This window comes from Schistocerca americana, chromosome 6, assembly GCF_021461395.2.
Source record: "Schistocerca americana isolate TAMUIC-IGC-003095 chromosome 6, iqSchAmer2.1, whole genome shotgun sequence".
Classification (NCBI taxonomy): domain Eukaryota; kingdom Metazoa; phylum Arthropoda; class Insecta; order Orthoptera; family Acrididae; genus Schistocerca; species Schistocerca americana.
In genome coordinates, this window is record NC_060124.1 from 510,091,729 (window position 1) to 510,111,510 (window position 19,782).

Below are 19,782 nucleotides of genomic sequence, written 5' to 3' on the forward strand. Positions count from 1 at the left end.
AAGTCAAGGAATATGGCATCCGTCTGATACGCTTCATCCGTGGTTCGCAAGATATCATGTGAAAAAAGGGCGAGTTGCATTTCGCAGGAGCGATGCTTTCTAAAGCCGTGCTGATGCATGGACAGCAACTTCTCTGTCTCAAGGAAATTCATTATATTCGAACTGAGAATATGTTCGAAAATCCTGGGACAAACCGATGTTAAGGATATTGGTCTGTAGTTTTGAGGATCCGTCCTTCTAACCTTCTTATATACAGGCGTCACCTGCACTTTTTTCCAGTCGCTCGGGACTTTACGTTGTGCAAGAGGTTCGCGATAAATGCAAACTAAGTAAGGAGCCAATGCAGTAGAGTACTCTCTGTTAAACCGAACTGGAATATCATCAGGACCTGGCGATTTATTTATTTTCAACCCATTCAGCTGCTTCACAACCCCAGGGATGTCTATCACTATGTCCTCCATACGGGAATCTGTACGAGACTCAAACCGCGGTATGTTTGTACGATCCTCCTGCGTGCAACATTTTTTAAATTCTAAATTTAAAATTTCAGCTTTCGTTTTGCTGTCTTCCATTGCCAGGCCAGACTGATCAGTGAGTGATTGGATGGAAGCCTTCGACGCGCTTACCGATTTTACGTAAGACCAGAATTTCCTTGGGTTTTCAGCAAGATCTTTTGCTAAGGTATGACGGTGGTAGTGGTTGTATCCTTCACGCATCGCTCTTTTTACAGCAGCACGAATCTCTACTAACTTTTGCCTGTCCTCACTCTCCCGATCTTTCTTGTACATCGAGTGCAACTGTCTTTGCTTCCTGGGTATTCTCCGAATTGCGCTGTTAAACCACGGTGGGTCTTTTCCCCTTCCGTAACCCACTTTTTCGGCACATACTTCTCCGGTTCATTCAGAATCATCTTCAGATCTGATATTTAAGTTACAGGAGTAACCCGTCCAATTCCGCAACTTTCACATGCTACGTCACATAAACTGTGTGACGTAGCATGTGAAAGTTGCTGAATTGGACGGGTTACTCCTGTAACTTAAATATCAGATCTGAAGATGGTTCTGAATGAACCGAAACCGGTCATATGAATAATAAAAAATTTGCAATCAAGACGGATTTAAAGTAACATTATAAAATCACTGATTGCTGTTATCCCATAAGACATTATGTCTGTTTTTGCAAAACATACTTCTCCAATGCATGATTTACAATGTGTTTAAAATTTGCCCATAATTCTTCCACGTCCATCGTACCGGAACTAAATGAAGTCGATTCATTTACCTCATCATTTACCTCCCTCTCTTTCCTCCCTCCCCCTCATCATTAAATCCCTGTCCCGCGTATTGTTTTATTATTGATGCTGCATTTTACTTTTTGCACATGTTACCTTCTAATCGTCGACAGTACTCCTTGATCAATGTTACACGGCTGCTGTGTTTTGCTTTGCTTATGGTTCAATAATATGTTGTACCGTGTCTATTCCAATTGCGTTGTTGTACAGTGTTAGTACAGGCCGCAAAAGTTGCTATTCACGATCAATTTTGCTAAATACATTCAACTCTAGGTAGCACATAAAAATATATTGTAGCGTTGGATTCTCTCACCCCATAGCTGTTTCCCTAAATCGTTTCAGGCAAATGCCGGGATGGTTTCTTTCCAAAGGCACGGCTGATTTCCTACCCTATCCTTCCCTAATCCGATGGAACCGATGACCTCGCTGTTTAATGCCCTCTCCCAAATCAACCAACATCCATAGGATCAGTGCTGTTGTAGTTTAGGTCACATCCACCACTTCAATGATTTTTTTTTGTTCTTGCTCTTAGTATTTTTGTATTTTACATTTGGTATGCACTTTTATAAAAATAGTAATGCCATATAGCAATTCAGCTGCGTGTACAAAACATATTCTATTTCTTTACAACCGGAAATAATATATCTTGTAACCAGCCTGCACCTAAAAAGAAATATTTTGCTGTGAATATTGTTGTCTCTATTACAAACTACCTTAGAGACCACTTCTTCGCTTGCGGTTTTTTAATTTTTTTCATCGAATTTTTATGTTGTTCACAAACTGCAACACCTTCTAAGCTTTCTACACTAATTGAGGCCGCATAAGCATGATCTTTACCGAATGTAATTTTGACCAAAAAGTGATTCTGGTAGCTGCAGTCCATAGTTATTGTTTATCATGTCTTGTGCGTGGAGATATTTCCATAGAAACTAATAAATTTTTCTTTATATCTAACGAGAACGGAAATATCAGTTTTCATAAATTTTGCTTTGAAAGTCTTGTAATATGACGAAATATTTTCTTAAAAATTTCATCCGTATTCCACTCTCTTAGGGGGTGAATTTCCAGAAACAATCAAACTAGTATATTTTTTTATTTCAAACCCAGGAGTCAAATACAAATTGTGGTAAAGGTATTCTTAAAAACCCTTTAGTAGTTCTTTAGTAATTATTTATCCTCAAAAAACTTTCAACTAATTTCACCAGTTATTTTATCTCTTACTGGTTTAATTTCCAGAAGTGCTGAAACACCTATTGTTTATGTTTTGAGTGAGAAAACTAATACCAGTTTTCGTAGTTGTAGCTTCAAAATTCCCTAAGCGGCGACATACTTTCAAAAAGCATTTCATCCCCTATTTCACCCCCTTAGGAGTGGAATATCGGAGAATCCCTTCTTAAACGACGCCTACAGTACAATATCCACACCCTCTCCAAACTTCAAGTTTCTGTCCTTAGTGGTTTCGGCTGGGCGATGATGGACCAGTGAATCAGTCTGGCCCCAAGGGGCTCAACTTCCAAAAACAGTAAAACATTTATTCTTTTCTCACTTCCAACCGAGAAATCAAACATCAATTCATAAAAATTTAGCTTTAAAGATGGTTTCGCAATAAAATATACTCATAAAACGTTTCACCCACTATTTTACCCCATTAAGGGTTTAATTTACAGAAAAACAGTGACATACGTGTGTTTTCTTTCTAACAGAGCAGCCAAATACATATTTTAATAGCCTTCGCTTCTAAAACGCTTGCATAATGAAATATTTCCATAAAAACTTTCGTCTCCCATTGCACCCCAAAGTGGCTGAATTTCCAAAAACAGTGAAATACGCGTTTCTTTATTTCTAACTGAGAAGCCAAATTTAAATTTTCATACGATAGGCTTTAAAAATGCTTTCATAATAAAATATTTTCATAAAATGTCTCATCCCCTATTTCAGCCCCTTAGGGTATCAGTTTCCAAAAACACGTATTTTTATACATAACCCAGAAATCAAACAGATGTAGCTTTAAAAATATTTTATTAGTTCCTTGACAATGACATTTTCAAAAAAAAAGCTTTCGCCCATTATTTCATTCCCATTTAATTTGCAAAAATGCTAATACACGTATTTCATTATTTCTGACCGAGAATCCAAATACCAGTTTTTGAAGGTCTAGCTTCAACACTGCCTTAATAGAGAATTTTTAAAAAAAGCTTTCGTCCACTTCTGGCTGGAATTTCGAAAAATCCCTTCTTCAACGACGCGTACAATGTAAGTTCCACGCCTCGTCCCACATTCAAGTTTCTTTCGTTAACGGTCTGGGCTGGGAGATGATGAGTCATTCAGTCAGCCAGTCAGCAAGGGCATTGCCTTTTATGTATAGAGGTTTGAAACATTGTACTGAATTATTGCTATTCATAATTAAGTCTTCGCCACGCTTCATGACGTTGTAATACCCACCACGGTAGGCCATTTGGTGTGAAAATTTATTTAGTTTGTACACAGATCAGGAGTCTCGTTCATTCTGTTCATGTTGGTTACGTTAACATCGTGTAACTATCAAGTTCGCTGGTTACCTATAGTGTCAGCGTATGTGCCTTGCGTCTAAACGTTTAGAAGAACTGCGCGTATTTATTTCACAACTGTTATTCTATTTCATGTTTAGTTACATGTAACGTTCTATTTTTTTGTGTGATATATGGCATACGCCGAAACGCTTCATTTTTGATCAATAATGTCGTATTGCATTCAGTTAGTAACTCATTCCCTTTCGACCTGCTCAGCTTCCTCCAGACTATATATATCATTCTGGTTACTTTAAGAAGGTGCGGCCTTTCGGCTGACAAGCTCAGAAGATTTCTTCGTTTTCATATTCTATAGTATTATAGTTTACAAAGATGGTGCCCGTAAATATTTCATTACCGTTATGATTCACCGCCGATGATGAGTTACCACAAAATATTTAAAACAGTTTACAAGACGATATAAAATCAATAGCATCAAGTAACATGAAAACCCATGATTTCTCAATGAGAAGAGAGGTACAGTTTTACTATTCACGATGTAAGTTATATTACTTTTGATATCAGAGACGAATCATTGATTTTATATGATTTCACTCTCTTTATTTTAAATCACCTGATAACCTGTTGTAAATATTTTTGTTATACCTGATGACAGTCTGTGGACCGAAACTGCTTGAACCGGAAGGAAATTTTTATCAGCAACTTTAAGCAGTGAATGATATTTCTTAATGTCTTGGAATTTTTGATTAGTATGACAGGTAAAGTTCCGAAAAATTACCTGTAAAAAACAGTCAGACTGACATTAAGAGTGCTAAATGCTTGGATATATTAATATGATTTCAGCGCAACAACACAAAGTAAGTAGGGGAAACGTCACCTACATTTTCTATGTATTGTCCTGAGGGGAGATTAAACAGGGAGTTAAGCATTATGAAATCGCTTCGTGTGAGAAGGAAAAATAAATATCCCACTACTTGAGGAATTCTGCAGCAATCTATCTGTTGATCTATCTGCGTAAAGTGTCAAATCTTGACTCGTTAATCATTCTTTGTTTATTGAAATATCGGTCGTGCTGGCTGACGGTAGGCATCTCTTGCGTAAAGACGTAGATTGTGGGCTAAATGCCCATCTCGGCGGTGGCTTCTGGTCTTTTTGTGTAGGGGGAAAACGGTAAAAGCAGAGGCCGAAAGATGGTCTCTGTGGCCATAGTTAAAGCAAGTCATTATAACAATGACCTAGAAGCGGCAAATGAAGGAAGAGAAGGAAAAGAAAGTATATAGAGATACTTAACGTCAGAACTGGGGATCACGAAGAATTCTGATACCTATGCAGCAAAATAACCCGTGACGGACGTAGAAAGCAGGACACAGAAATGAGATTAGCACTGGCAAAAACGTCAATCCTGGCCAAGAGAAGTCTACTGGTATCAAACAGAGGCCTTAATCGGAGGAATGAATTTCTGAGAATGTATGTTAGGACCACACCATTGTGTAGTAGTGTAACATGGACTGTCGGAAATCCTGAACAGAAGTGAATCGAAGCATTTGAGATGTGGGGCTACAGACGAATGTCGAAAATTGTGTGGATCGATAAGATAAGTAATAAGGAGGTTTGCGAAGAATCAGGAGGAAGCGAATTATGGAAAACGCGACAGAGACAAGAGACAGCGTGATAGGACATCTGTTAAGAAATCTGGGAGTAACTTCGATGGTCCAGAAGGGAGCCGTAGAGCGTAATAACTGCAGAAGAAGACAGAGATTGAAATACATCCAGCAAATAACTGAGGACATTGGTTACACAATACACTTACGAGGTAATCGTTGAAAGGTGAGGTACGACATCAAACAGAGTAACTTCTTCAGAGGACCACAGAACCATCACCATGCGTTATTCGGCTGAGGGTGCGATTTTGAACTTTTTCTTTACGTGAGAGGTGGTGTGGCACCACTTCATTGATTACTATTTTGTTTCTGGTTCGAAATTATGAAGTCAAGTTTCATCACCTGTGACGATGTTCGACAATTAGTGTCACGATGAGTCTCGTAACACTCACGCAATTGCGCACAGCCAGCCACGGTGGCCGAGCGGTTCTAGGCGCTTCAGTCCGGAACCGCGCTGCTGGTACGGTCGCAGTTTCGAATCCTGCCTCGGGCATGGCTGTGTGTGATGTCCTTAGGTTAATTAGGTTTAATTAGTTCTAAGTTCTAGGGGACTGATGACCTCTGATGTTAAGTCCCGTAGTGCTTGGAGCCATTTCTTTTTTTTATAAGTTGCGCACAGGTAGTCCTTCGTTACTCTTTATGGTCTTTTTACGCGCTGAGGGACTCAGCTGGCACACACCTTTGAGTACTCCAACTGGTGGTCGAGACTAGCAGTACTACCAACAGAAACGTCAAGTTGTGCAGCGAAGTTTTTGTTAGCGATCCGTCGATCACATTAAATGAGAGTGTCCACACGTTCCAACATTATGGGAGTGACAGCTGCGTGCTGCTCTCCGGCACGCACTGAGATCGGACAGGTTAGCGCCACCTTGTTGTGTTGCTGACAGACGCCTCGCACTACGATTCAACATGCTTTTGTTCACTGCCAGATGTCTGTAAACATTCTGCAACCACCTACGAATATCTGCAACGCTCTTTCTTTCCGAGAAAATAGAGTCAATGGCAGCTGTCGACTTGAAACGTACCTCCGTTACACACGCCAGTTTGAAGGCGACTTATACCGCCGCCACCTTTAGGACTTCATGAAACTATAGCGGCTGAAGCGGAAATATTTCATGATGTCCCACAACAAATTCTGAATTGTTTCAACTGAAAATGGCCGATAAAAAATGTGTTGCTCTACTTATTGAACACCCACCCCTCGTATTACTAATCATTACCCACTCTGCTTTCGAGTAAGGAACTTCTGCACCTACGGATATATACTGCATTTTTAAAATATTTCAACGTCTATACCAAAATCCCTATATCCCAAAATAACTTTGTAATCAAGTAACATAAGACTCATCCATCCCCAGCTACAGTATTTGCCTGCCAAAACAGTAGACGTAATTTACACCCACCTCCTACACTCAGGTCAATAATTCTTATACTATAATTCTTATACATTATCTCGGCTCTTTTAAAGAGTATATTACATTACAAGAAAGTGAGGCAGAACGCCCTTGTCTCAATCTTTTGTTAACTGTAAACGCTTTCGACAGCTAACTTCCTATCTTGGGCTTGCTAGTATTTTCTGATAAAGGAAGGAAGTAAACAGTCGAATCGAACCGCTCACTTGGAGGCCCGATGGGCAGGTTGAACCACCTGATAGGAAAATAGCTTTCTTGCTACATGCATAATATCCTCTTTCCAGGCGATGTGTGGGAGTTGTCTATTGGTTCAAATGGATCTGAGCACTATGGGACTCAACTTCTGAGGTCATTAGTCCCCTAGAAATTAGAACTAGTTAAACCTGACTAACCTAAGGACATCACACACATCCATGGCCGAGGCAGGATTCGAACCTGCGACCATAGCGGTCTCGCGGTTCCAGACTGCAGCGCCTAGAACCGCACGGCCACTTCGGCCGGCCAGTTGTCTATTAACGTATATGTTAGTATAGGTGACTATAAATGTCGTGCGCATAGCGTGGTGTCACGTTTATGTTCAGTGATGGCAATAGAATGGAAGGTTAAACCACGGTGCCTGCAAATGAACTACTTCTCTCAGGTAGCACCAAAGGGACCGTCGTTCTTAACGTCCCTATCCAACACGAACGGGTCAGTATAAGCAGGATCACATGCCGTCACTGTGGAGAGTTTTGGAATTTAATTGACAACACTGGAGCAAAGTGTGTTGAGCAGGAACTAAACGTCACAGTCTCGCCTACATTTTCTGGAGGTACTGGTGCAGTACCTTTTTCGACCAATAAGATTCCAACTGGGTACCTCTGTATCGAGTGCCACTACATAGTCGGGCGTTAGCAACCATGGCTATGGAGGCGTATTCTGAGATTCTTCTTGCTGTACTGATTGCTGAAACTTACCTGTTTTCTATTGCTTCCCACAAAACCCTGCCTCTACTGCCATAAACCTGCTTCAGACTAACGAAGACTATGCGTGTCTCGCCTTCATTTCCTGTCACGTTTCCACTAGTTGCTCGTTTTTACTTTTGATATGCTTCACTGGGTCGTGTTTATGCTAATGTGGAATGGCTCCAAAGGCAGAATATTGAATGCGACTCTGTTAGCATCTGAAATATTGCACGCCTGACACACACCCAAGTTTTGGATACGGTTGTCGGTCGTCGCAGCATCTGCTATGCTTGACAGTGTCATCATAAAAGATGGGTAGATAGGCATTAGAGAAGTTTAGTAGCTCCTGCGTTTGGCCCATATTCATTAAGGCCAAGCGACATGAATTCACTTAAATGTGTTCATCACCCAGTAATTACTTCTAGTGCGGTGGTTCACATCAGAATTAAAATAAAATCTCCGCAGGCAGAATTGCCACCACACACACCCCTCGCCATTTGCAGCTATTCATCTGTTTCTCTTCGTGGTTAGCCGCCCGTGAAGGGAATTTTCCCGCACGGCTCAATTAACGAGTGCCAAAAAAGCGGTAATTGAATGAAAATATCCGCTGGAAACTGAAAATATTACAGCGGACGAGAAACGGAAGATGATATTCTACAGCGCATCCAGAGGAAATAATACGAGTTCTGTTTAAAAAAAAATTGACCGATATTTTTAATTATAACGTTCTAATGAAATGGGATATGAACTGAATTCACAATTGCATCAAAATATAATCTATTTAGCTCTTTGTGGAGCCCCAGAATCCTCGTCAATTACACTTTAGTTTAATATCTTTGGAAACTGTAATTGTAATTTATCCTAAGAGAACAAAAAAAAGTAATTGAAAACTGCAACTTATTGATAACTCGACAATAATACCGTAATTTGGCTGAAATTCTGCTTGTAGACACCCGATGTAGGGAACACTTTACCTTACGCGCATGTGGCTATCAAGTGGGCACTAACAGTTCATTCCGTATACGATACTTAATTACGAGAGCTGCTGTGTTGGAAACAGTGATAGAATCTCCTGGACTGTTATATTAACGGGAATTAACGAATAATGCAGCGCAACTGTCTCTGCAGTTAAAAAATGTATGCAATTTTATCGCCGAAAGAGACGCCAAGGAGAAGGTCTGATCTCTTTTCAAATTTCATCAAAACCGTAGTATAATTAACATGTGGCTTCTTTTTCTAATCGACAAATTTCAAATTTGAAATTAACGATGTTATTATGAATGGAACCCTAGGTGTTGTTTAGACCAGTTACATTCCGCTCGGACTGTTTCCAGTTTTCTCCTGCCCTCTTTCGTTCGTATGTATGGTTGGTTACGGAAACATGGTGAATTGAGATTTTTCTGGTATTGTCTCTAAGACCTCATGTATTTAAAAACATCATGCATATGGTGGTACTTTCTTCTTACGTGGAATAAGGTAAGGAACCTTCGTTTCAATTTACTTTGGACCCTTAACACAAATTTGGATGACTTCCGATAAAATAAAGTGGAAGGCATAGATGACATTCCTTCGGAATTTCTAAAATCATTACAAGAAGTAACTAGCAAACGCCTCTTCAAGTTGGCTTATAGAACCTGTGATTCCAGAGATGATTATCAGACTTTCGGGAAAATATCATTCCCACAATCTCATAATAGTAAGGGTAGATAACTGCGAGAATTATTGCACAATCAACTTCACCGCTCATGTTGCTGACAAGAGTAACACGCAAAGGATTGGAAAAGAAAACTGAGGATCTGTTAGATGACTATCAGTTTGGCTTTCGAAATAGTAAAGAGACCAACCAGGATACTGTAACGTAGCTCTTGATAAAGGAAGCACAACTTGAGAAAAATCGAGACACGTTAATAGGATTTGTCGACAATGAAACATGAAATTGTCAAAGGTAATAGGTTTAAGCTGCACGGAAAGATGGGAAATAAGCAATATGTACAAGAACCAAAAGGAAAAAAGAAAAATGGAAGACAAAGACCGAGGTGCTCTGGGAAGGAAGAGTCTAACAAAATAATGGAGTCTTTCACCTCTACTGTTCGATTTGTACATCGAAGAAGCAATGACGGAAAGAAGAGAAAGCACGTGTAGGATTAAAATTCAGGCTAAGAGCATGTTCAATAATGTCAACGCTATCCTAAATTAAATTGAGGAAGACGTCCAGAACCTGTTGAACAGAATGAACAGTGTAATGAGCAGAGTACACGTATTGAGAGTGAACAGCAGAAATATGAAAGTACAAGGGAATATTAGAAACGAACTGGGACCTCGAAATAGATGAATTTAAGGAATTCTGGTACTTTGCAAGCAAAAACATCATGTGACAGGCAAAGCACGGAAGGTAAGAAGAGCAGATTCTCACTTGCAAAGAAGACATTCCTGGCCATTAGGAGTGTACTAGTATCAGACAACGGTCTTATATTGAAAAGGAATCAGTGAGAATGTCACTAAATTTGCGGCATAGTGATCACAGACAGTTAAGAAATATGGAGCTTCCCCATCGAGTCGGCGAGAAGAGCAATATGTGGAAAGCATTGACAAGAAGACGGGGCAGGACGTTAGAACATGTTTCGAGGCGTCAACGAATAAATTCCATGGTACTTAAGGGAACTGTAGAGGGTAAAACCCATAGCAGAAGAAAGAGACTGGAAAATATCTAAAAAATGATTAAGAATGTAGAGTACAAGCACAACTCTTTGTTGAGGAGTTTGGCAATAGACAGATTTCTTTATGGGTCACATGAAACCAGTCTGGCGAAAAAAATAAGGAAAACAGCAGGGAGGGATGGTATGAAGCAGTAGCCATATGTTGTCTCAAGAATTGTGCTTAGAGCTGCGATAGTGGGAAAACATTAATGCTTCTCGTTCCTCTACATCACCCATTCATACAGAGCTTCGCTGTAGAAAATCCCATGGAATTCGAAGTTTGGTGGCGGAGCGTTTCGTAAATGTCAATATTATTCGCGAAGTACTTACTGTTCACGAAATAAATGCGACGTTTAAAGGTATTGTCCGTTATGGTCTATTTCACTGAGAAGTAATAAAGACGAGTGATCTGGAGAGTAACAGAAATGGTAGTCCGTCTGCCGACCGTTGAACAATCGTGGTGTTCTGTTGTAAGCCTGACTCACAACAGGTACTTTTACGTTCAATCATCTACTTCCGAATGATAAGCTATTTTTTGGCTTGTGGCAGGTGATACTAAGAGATGATGTATGCTGGACGTTCATAGAGACTGATTTAATCACTGCTGCCAAATTAACATATTTTTACTACATATGAAGAGAAGATGTAATGTAAGGACAGCTCTATATTACATGGTATCGTATCAAACATTCTTCTATGCAAACAGTTCGTATAGACGCACAGAGTAAAGATTTTTCGTGACTCGTAAGTAATAACGAACCACATTTTTACGACGCAGAACTTCTGCGTATATACTTGGGGCATTGTTGCCACGCCATTTGCAGAACTGCCGGATATTTCGGGGTACTTGCTATTAACGACGCCTCATTAGCGGAGAAAACTTCGCAGCGCCGCCGAGGGTGCAGAGAAGAAAGTGGGTGCTGCCCAGCGATTATCGATTTCGTCACAGCGCGCTTTGAATAGCGACCTTCAAGACGCCTCAGCCTGAGACTTCAAGAGCGCTAGGCGCTGCTGAGGCCGAAGACAGCAGCCCTCTGCAAATCCGGGGCCCTCTCACACGAAGGGGACGGCGAGTATGGGGATGGGGTGGGAGTGATTGGGGGGGGGGGGGGGGGGGGGGAAGCTGCCACGACTCTGAGCTCAGCGGGAGGCTTGGCAGGTAGCAGGCTGATCGTTAATATCGACAGGGCATCTGCAAACAGGCGGTCCTTCCCGGCTTACGGCGGAAGCCATTTCGCGAACGATGTGTGGACAACAGAATAGGAAAGCTCACTTCTCCTGGCAACTACATAACAATCCATATATCGTATGATTTACTTAAATCGCTTGAGGCATGTACCAGAATGCCTCGGGTCGGTTTATCATCTCCACCCATCCTCAACTCGGTCCTTCTGCAATGACTTCTTCGTCGACAACGCGTTTCCGTCCGTAATTCTTGTCTAACATCTATGTTTCGCTATCGTAAAGACTCGTCGTAGAGCCTGGAAAGCACATTTACATAAGTGATTGATAACAAAATTTTGATTGTGGGACATTTAATGGCGGTTGGCCAAAAAATATAAACAACGGAGTTTCTGCTGGGCAACTACCACGACATTCATCCACAAATAATTTACTCACTACAACTTTTACGGAGGAAACTCATTCGTTCGTTTACAAATACAGTACGCTTTCAAACGATCTATTCAACTGCACTTACGGGTATATAGAGGGCTCTCGCATACACAAAGATACCATTACATAGATCTTTGATTTCTGCATTTCTGAGAGGTAGTAGTTGGACCAATGCAAGAAGAAAAGATGAGTAAATAGAAGCTCTAATTTGCATACCTTAAGAGCTATCTCTTCTTCGCCGCTTTGAATGCTATCTCTTATACGCTCTCTATCTGATAAATCATGCATTCTTCAGCTCATTTTTACTAGACAAAGCAGAGAGCTTGCCGAAGGAAAGATTTGTTTCACAGTGTCGAAGATGAATAAGTGCCCTTAGCTCCTAACATAAGCATTTTAGAGCCCAATTTGCTTCGAATTGCCGCTCCTGTCATATCCCTGAATACTAACGATCGCACTTGGGATACCCTGTCCACTAAAATGATTGTAAAGTTGGTTCTATTATCTCTATGAATGAATCATTGTATGCCAGCTTTTCTATTATTGTAGTGTATATGAGCGAAAGAGATGTACTGTATTTATTAATGAAGGAATGAATTTCCTATGTAAACACTATACTGGGTAAATTGCAGCAGACCATTGCAAGCGTTTGTTTGAAATATGAGTTCCATTGGCTCACCTGAAAACTGCCACCTGCTATTATTCTTAACAGGGTGTTTCGTTTATTAGTCTGTATTAAAATGCATATCAGTATAGTACCTCACAATGCATTAAAGAATTAAAATGACCAATACAGGTTAGCTTTCTGACGATAAATATCGGCGCCGTATGTAATACGGAACCCATTACAAATAATTTTTACCGTAATGGAATTTAGCTTTTCTATCGATCAATACATGCAAAAAATAATAGGTTTCGCGTTCTTGCAGGAACACAAATTTGTTTTATTCATCGTTTTTGTGACATCTGCAGTGGGAATTCCTTTTAGCGCTTCTGTAAGATATACACGAAAAGTTTTTATGGATTTTTTTTTTTTTTTTTTTTGGTCATCAGTCTACTGACTTGTTTGATGCGGCCCGCCACGAATTCCTTTCCTGTGCTAACCTCTTCATCTCAGAGTAGCACTTGCAACCTACGTCCTCAATGATTTGCTTGACGTATTCCTTACTCTGTCTTCCTCTACAGTTTTTTCCCTCTACAGCTCCCTCTAGTACCATGGAAGTTCATTCCCTCATGTCTTAGCAGATGTCCTATCATCCTGCCCCTTCTCCTTATCAGTGTTTTCCACATATTCCTTTCCTCTCCGATTCTGCATAGAACCTCCTCATTCCTTACCTTATCAGTCCACCTAATTTTCAACATTCGTCTATAGCACCACATGGATTAGAAACATGAATATGTTGTCAGAGATATTTCTAATTTGGTCAAAGGGTGTTGGTGTTGTAAATGTTGCTGCAAATGCTGTGCCGGTGTTTGAAGTGGAGAGAGGGAGCAACAAAATGTGTGTGTGAGTCATTCCGTGAAGCGTTCCCAGTTAGCCCATGTGGATGGTTCCGTGGGAAAGATGTGGCAGATCCTCTATGAATGAAACACAGCAACGTAACTGTCAACCGTACGTTACCGGTAAAACATTCCAGTTTCCTGTAAACAGTGCTTCGACCGGTACAGGAGACCTCTTTTCATATTCGAGGGAAATATTGTTTAATCACAGGAGTATTACATTCCATGGTTGATGAAAATTAGAAAAGAAAGTTTGCTGGCAGATTACCACTACATTTCTGCCTACCACGTAAATCAGCAAGAGAAAGAAAGCGACAAACTGTTTGGCACCAATAGCAATATATGAACTTCAGCATCACATTTAGCTAGCAGGAGCTCACACAGAGGGTAAAACAGCCAAAGTCAATTGATCTAGCAGTACGTAAAAGTTGCGTAGGAAATTTGTGCCTGATAAATGAATACATCGTGATACACTATTGAACGTGTGTCAACACGTTATTTCGTGTTGGAACATCTTCTTGTTATTTTTGTTGTTGTTGTTGTTGTTTTCATTGTCGTGCGTTCGAAGTCTGATAGCTCCCCAATTTAACCTATTTCTTCATATCAGCTCTCGCAACGTACAACTCCGTTACAGAGTATAAATATATCTGAACAAAACGATATCTATAGATGACCTACAGGTGACGACTGTTACAAGTGAATGAACAAAACGATCCTATACTCAGAGTAATAAAAGGATACCGGCAAACTTCGAGGAATTTCTTAGAGTGGCTTAGGGAACTAGAAACTAGGTCCGGAAACATAATAATTACCACCAGGGTGACTAAGAGACAGACTATAGCTTCTCCCACAAGGCTGTACGGAACTTCGGCAGCTAATGAGACTTTGTGCGCTGACATACGGCAGGCGGAACTATGTGGCAGTGTGCCCGACAGTATCTGGGCTTTTACGCCTGGTTGATACCGATGCTAACGCGTGCGAAAGAGCATCAGCTAACGAGAATTCTCTCTAATGTAAACGATAAGAGACGGAGAGCAAACTGCATTCGGTCCTATTTGGTTCGCATTCGCTTGAATTCCCTCGTCTTCCACTGGTTGTCGGCCTTTTAGCGAACCATCAAAGGAAATTCTCGACCTGGGCACTTCCCCCCAGCAGAACACCAAGTCTGCTAACTTTAGTTGTTGACATGAGTCCTGGGAGCGATGAAGTGATATGATAAGAGTATAATGTTGCTGCTGCATTGAAGCGCCAAAGAAACTGGTAAAGGCAGGCGTATTCAAATACAGACATACGTAAACAGGTCGAATACGGCGCTCCGGTCGCCAGCGCCTGGATGAGACAAGTGTCTGGCGGAGTTGTTAGGGTATGTTATCAAGATTGAAGTGAGTTTGAACGTGATGTTATAATCGGGCACGAGCGATTGGACACAGCATCTCCGAGGTAGCGATGAAGTGGGGATTTTTCCGTACGACTATTTCAGGAGTGTCTCGCGTGTTCTAGCGTAACACTGAGCACCAGCACGTCGGCATGGAACGTAACCGCAAAGAAGGCTGTGAGACGATGTCGGCCAATAGTATGCTGACTAGGACGGCACTCCTGCCAACCTCGATCGCACTAGAAGACCGGGATTAGAGAGACCGCACTAAAAGACCCACACCAGAAGCTGTGAGATGAATTCTCTGTAGCAGTGCCTCATCAATTTGTGTGATTAGCTTGTATGGAAATCGTACATCGAAGAACATTGATTATTTGCGTGTCGCCAATTGGTTAAAAGTTAAGTATTGTCAATTCAATTTATTGTAATAAACTCCATTAATAAGATTTGTCTCTATGTCGTCTAGTATCCGAGAAAACAGCTTCCCAGGACCCCTGTATTACACCAGTGGACAGGATTCCACACCGTCAGTACCAGGAAGCAGGTAAAACATCAAATCTGCGACATCGCAGCGGCCGGAGAAAAGATCCTGCTTGAAAGTGACCAACAACGACTCAAGAGAATCGTTCAACGTGTCCCAAATGCAACCCTTCCGCAAATTGCTGCGGATTTCAATGCTCGGCCAATAACAAGTGTCAGCGCGCGAACCATTCAACGAAACATATTGACATGGACTTTTAGAGCAGAAGGCCTACTCGTGTACCTTGATTACTGCACGACACACAGCTTCTTACGCCTCGCCTGCCCCTCTCAACACCGACTTTGGACTGTTGATGAATGGAAACATGTTGCCTGGTCGGACGACTCTGGTTTTAGATCGTATCGAGTGGATAGACGTGTACGGAGACGGAGACAACCTCATGAATCTATTGACCCTGCATTTCAGCAGGGGACTCTTCAAGGTAGTGGAGGAATCTGTAATGGTGTGGGGCGTGTTCAGTTGGAGTGATATGGTACCCCTAATATATCTAGATACTACCCTGACAGGCGACACGTACGGAAGCATCCTGTCTGATCCCCTGCATCTATTCATTTCCTTTGTGCATTCCGACGGAATTGGGCAATTCCAGCAGGACAATGCGACACGCCACAAGTCCATAACTGCCTCAGGGTGGCTCCAGGGACACTCGTCTGAGTTTAAACACATCCGCTGGCACCCAAACTCCACAGACATGAACATTATTTAGCATGTCTCGGACGCCTTGCAACGTGCTGTTCAGATGAGAGCTCCAACCTGTCGTACTCTTACGGATTTTAGGAGAGCCCTGCAAGATTAATGTTGTCAGTTCCCTCCAGCACTACTTCAGACATCAGTTGATTCCATGCCACGTCGTGCTGCAGCACTTTTACGTGCTGGTTGGGCCGCTACACGATATTAGGCAGAAGTACACGTTTGTTTGGCTCTTCAGGTAAAGAATGTATATACCATTCGCGTTTCTGGAATCCAACAGATGCGCAGCAAAAATGTCAGAGGAAAAGAAATATGTCTGGTAGAGAATTGCGAAGCACTCCAAGGTTCAACTGTAGTCGTAAAAAGGACGTTACTTGCTTAGCAGGGAACAGAGTGAATAAATACAGACTTAGTAATTCAGTTTCTTAGGAAGAAAAAGCACAAGAAAGTAGACATGTGAAAATGCATATGCATTATGCCGATTGAAACTGAAAATATACGAAGGATCTGATCATTTTTGTTGTTAACGTTCATGGTAGCTGTAATTACGTTGTTTATGAATTATTGTAGTTTTAGAGATTTTTCGTGTTTAGCTGGGATCACACGACCTGCCTTCTAACAATGAAATCTAACAGATTTTATCAATTAACCTATGGGACAAGTGGTACGCATATTTTACATTTCCTTAATGAAAATTTAGTGGCATTATGTTCCCTATAGGTTAATAAAATTCTTAAAGTGCTTCTCATATGTCACTGAAGATATTAAGAACTATCTGAGGTATACGAGCGCGAGCTGAAAAGTAATGCCTCCAAATTTTTTATTCTGTTCTCAATATATGTTGAAGTATCACGTGTCATGCATACCACGATTTCGACTTCTCCACTTTGCTGACGCAAGTTACAAACCTCTGCCGCTATAGGGCTCCGGATAGTAGCGAGCAACATGGCGGTGTGTATTCTCACTGCTGGCGCGTTAGATGTCTGAAAGCACGAGTTCGTCCACATATGGGGCCTTTCCTTCAACATAACAATGCCAGGCCACACACGAAAGCTGCGACATCTGCAATAAACCTATGCTTTTGGTTCACTGTCGCTGATCATCCCCCTTACGATCCCGACTTAGCCCCATCCGATTTCATCAGTTTCCAAAACCAAAAGAACTCCTGCGAGGACTTCACTTTGACAGTGATGAAGCGGTGCAAACAGAAGTGAGGTTCGGCGTCAACAAAATCAAACATTCAACTGTGACGGTATCAAAACTCTGGCCTAACGTTGGAAGAAATCTTTTCGTTGCCAGTATGACGGCGTTGAAAAACAAATATGAAGATTGAAGAATAAATATGTAGATGGTCGATAAAGTTTGTTTTATTTAAATATCTCTGAAAGTTTTACATAAATTCGGAGGTAATACTTTTCAGCACGCCTTAATAGCCAGAGAAACGCGCAAAAATTCAACGAGTAACGTCGTCTTGAGTTCCTGGTGAGTCGAGCGTAAATTCTAGCCTTTTTTGAGATTATATTGGTTTTCGTTTAATTAACGTTCTGATTTTAAATAGCCCCCTCAGTTGCAACGAGAACTCAGTGAAAAGCGTCAACCAACGTATGTGCAAGGTTTTGGAACTATACTGATGATAGCCGGACCTGGAATTCAGTGTTAAGTGCGTCACTTCCGCGCATTTGACGATTACGTAAGAATTCAGACACTTATGATTATTCCTTTCATGCCACATTTCCGTTACTTGCGTTGACTGTGCAAAACAATCCTCTCTGAAAATCAAACCTTTGCAACGTGGCGGTAACTATGTAGTTGCGTATCCTGAGTAGCGATTATGATCACTGGAAAACAATAACTCAGCGTTCACAGGCTGTCCTCGTTCTCTCATCTACTCTTCCGTTCCCTCTAGTGGAAAAAAAAAAAGTTTCAAATGGCTCTGAGCACTATGGGACTTAACATCTGTGCTCATCAGTCCCCTAGAACTAGAACTATTTAAACCTAACTAACCTAAGGACATCACACACATCCATATCCGAGGCAGGATTCTAACCTGCGACCGTAGCTGTCACGCGGTTCCAGACTGAAGCACCTAGAGCCGCACGGCCACACCGGCCGGCTCCTCTAGTGGAAACGCTTGTACACAGTTACAAGCGGATGATATTGAACTCTGCCGATTTGTCAGCCACTTGCTCGTTCACTTCGCTTCCATTTTCTCCGATGCGAACCAGGCCCTTCGAATGCGTTCACGCCTTTCACAGCAATACAACGTCAACGAATAAAGTTACTTTTGCTAGTGAAAGAGTGACATAGCGTTTCAATCCTCTGTTCTGGGGTGAGGTTTCCTACACATATTGAGAGCAAGAAATCCTAATTTGATTTACAGATTGAGAAAGGAGATAAAGAGGTTCAAATACGGAGACTAAAGAAGCGACTTGTTTTTGCAGAAGCAGCCGACGTATGGCACATACTCCATCAAAAGTTTAGTTAGGGAATTGTTTTGAGTCTAGTCTCGGCTGATTGTTCCATTTAAAAAGAATTATTAGTCAGCTATGTTAATGAGTTCATTAGTCAAAATAGTTTTCGAGTGATATTTCCTGTTTGCCGCAATGTTTACTCAAATACCGCTGCTGATTTCGTCTTCCGTCAACACAACCTGTTGCGCTTCATGCCGGCATTTAGCTGGCAGTCATTAATTTTGTTAATTTCATCATCTAAATACGTGATCTAATCGTGTAACCTACATGTACTGCGTACTTGGTGGTACGAGCTCTCACCCTGCACTTGTTTGTATCTTAACACAGTCTGGGCGTCATTTGCAGACGATGTGCCACACATGTGAAATGTGAATTCTACCTGAGTTGGACCACGTTGCAACCGTTGAAGGAAACAAGAGAAATTTGAAGTCGTAGTTTTAAGATGCCATCCATATCGTAAGAAAGTATCCTGGCCGCACGGTAGGCTCCGAAACGATTGAATTCCTTTTAATATTATCCCCTATTATAAACATTAAGTAAAGAGCTGTAAACAGCAGATTCCGACCTTGAAATGCACACTCGAACCGTCGAAAATATCAGCTGCAGCTAGTAGCTTGATTTTGATTTACACTCAGATTCGCTGTTCACCATTTGATAAAGTCCAGACATCACCGCCGACTTCCTGATTCGTCTCTGCCTACTTTTTTTTCATTTTATGGGCCTTCGGGTCTAGTCCGTACAGCCAAACCTATCTGTTTCGTAAAAATTCACGTGTAGTGTGCTGCTGGAGACACATGACGTATTGTAACGTAAAACTACCTAATGCGGCATAATTACGCATCAAACGACTATTACATCCAGCGTCATTGGTACGTATGATTATTTTGATACTAGGTGATCTACGTAGTGGAAACTTTGTATATGTCTGACTTTCTTCTTGGGAGTTGTTGTATGTCTGTGCAGGTTGAACCAAAATCCCACCGACAATCTTTCGGAGGTTGTTGAGGGATATCTTGAGTATTACGGCGTAAAGGAGACGCGGCCTTCGGCGTTTCATTGCAGAGTTATTTTATTTCGTTTGGC